Below are 2,291 nucleotides of genomic sequence, written 5' to 3'. Positions count from 1 at the left end.
AACAGCCCATGCACCCGACTCAAACAGCTTTCCCTCTACATAGTTATCTTTTATAAACCCTACCATTACAGTTAACTGGTGGATTTTTCATTTTCAGTGCCGCTAGGCAGCTACAAATACCCACTTGGCTCTCAGTTTATTTTATGAATTTAATTTGGGTGGTTATAGCTCAAGAGGTGGAGCAGAGCCTTACTTATTGGAAGGTTGGTGGTTTGAGCTCCGACTCGCCCAGTCTGTGTGCCAAATATCCTCGAGGCAAGATATGAACCCCAAGTTTCTAGGAAACACAAATGTTAGCTAGAAAGCTGTTAAGCACGAGGGGAAAATGTGTCTGTGAAGGAAGCATGTTGTCTGAAAATGCTTTTGTAGGATCTTTACATTACAATATGAAGTGCCTCGAGGTAACTGTTGGTATGATTTGGTGCTGTTGAATGAAACTGAATGAACTGAATCTTGAGGCACAGGCAGGGAAATGTGCTGGCTTTCCTTGGCTTTTAACTCTAGTTCAGAATTTCTAAGAAATGATGAAGAAACAATAAGTCCTGACGCAGATAACCGTCTCAGTTATTGTTTTGTTGTTCAGGTGCTGTGTAGTTCTGACTGTGCTTCGTTACTGTTGGCTTCATCCCCTTCATTTCTGTTCCTTCTCTTCTTGCTCTGCCTTCTTCTCCTGTGTTTGCCAACCTGGCCTTCACCCTGGTCCACCCACTCTGATAATAATGTGAATAATAAAATAAAAAGAATATATAAAACAGAAAGATTAACAAGTGGAGCCTACAGTGCACCTCCTTAAGAAGCAAATGTGTTTGACACAGCAAACATGATTCTGCTTTGTAAAACTGCAAGTCGGGTTTATCAAAGTGTGCATCTAAAATCCACTGTGGTCCTTTGTCCTGTTCAAGGCTGCTTTTAAAGCAATCACTATCCAGCCTACGCATTAGCAGATGGCTCAGTGATGCTGTGGCTGGTGCTGCGGCTCTGCAGCAACAATGCAAAACACATCCTTGATGCGTGCAGTTTGCATGTTCTCCCCTTGCCTACATGACTAACCTTCATATGCTCCAACTTCCTCCCACCGTCCTAACAAATGCATGTTAGAGCAGAGACTCACTATTTGACCTAACTGTGGTACCATATCACAACCTGAAATGTTGCTTCTTTTTTACTTGAATTAATGTTGCTTCCAGATGTTCCAGAGCAGCTGGAACATCTGGAAGAAATCTTCCCATATTTATTAAGTTACCCATAATATGATTATCAAGGGTTGGGACCAGGAAGCAGAGTTGCTAATAAAGCCGTCCCCGTAGAGACCGCGTCTGCTAAATGAAGTATTAAAAACTCAAAGAAAGGACATCATAACACCCTCGACTGCAAAAAGTAAATCAGCTGAATGTGGTCAGTTAAACATGAGGTCAGTCTCTTCGAAGTCTGTGTTAGTAAATTATTGAATTGATCAATATCCTGATCTGTGCCTTACAGACACCCGCAGTTCAAATGAACCAGCAGTAGAAACTGATCGTTTAACAGTATTCCCTGAAAAGTCTCTTTTGTCTTAATAACATTTCAATTCACAAAAATGGACTACTGGAAAACCAATATCATCATGTCGTAGCATTTTCTGAAAGTAACTGAGTTCCTCTGCTTCTGGATTTCAAACCACTGTGCCACAGTGGTTTGAATCATCTCTCTCATTTGTTTGTGAGCCGAGGTGTGAAAAGGGTCATTACTCCCAGAGCTTTTAGGAGAAACCACTGTCTCACCTGTCATGTGACCTATTGAGATCACCTGACGCAAGGTGGGAGGGATCAAAAGACAGTATTGTAGATGGCTGTAAGCCCCCTCATCTGTTCAGTGATGGTTGTCCACAGTGGACATAACTGGCATCTTTTATTTTTCTTTCCAACCATCTGTCTTCTCTGTCCAAAATGTGAACACTGGTGTCCCGTCGAGGCGGCTCTTCTATGTTGTGCCATGGATTTTTCCTAATAGCTGGTCTCTCCAACGAGGTCTGAGGACTCTTCGCTGCACAGAAATGCACTATGTTGGTTAGCTTGTGTTTGAGAGTTTTGTCCTTGAACCATTTTCTGTCTGACGGTGTGGCTGCGTCTGAAGTGCACTGGGATGTTGAGCTTTGAGAAAATTCAGTTTCTCTGACAAACCTGCTATACAGGCAGTAGCGGTTTTTGATATGGGCGACATGGGCGGTTGCCCGGGGCGGCATCGTGGTGGGGGGCGGCATCACGGGCATCGGCTAAAAAAAACACGAAAACACCAGACATCATGATACAGAC

The sequence above is a fragment of the Pundamilia nyererei genome, unplaced genomic scaffold (genome assembly GCF_000239375.1).
Source record: "Pundamilia nyererei isolate P.nyererei 1_Seehausen unplaced genomic scaffold, PunNye1.0 scaffold00282, whole genome shotgun sequence".
Taxonomy (NCBI): Eukaryota; Metazoa; Chordata; class Actinopteri; order Cichliformes; family Cichlidae; genus Pundamilia; species Pundamilia nyererei.
The sequence above is the reverse complement of the archived record's forward strand: the minus strand, read 5'-3'. Positions refer to the sequence as shown.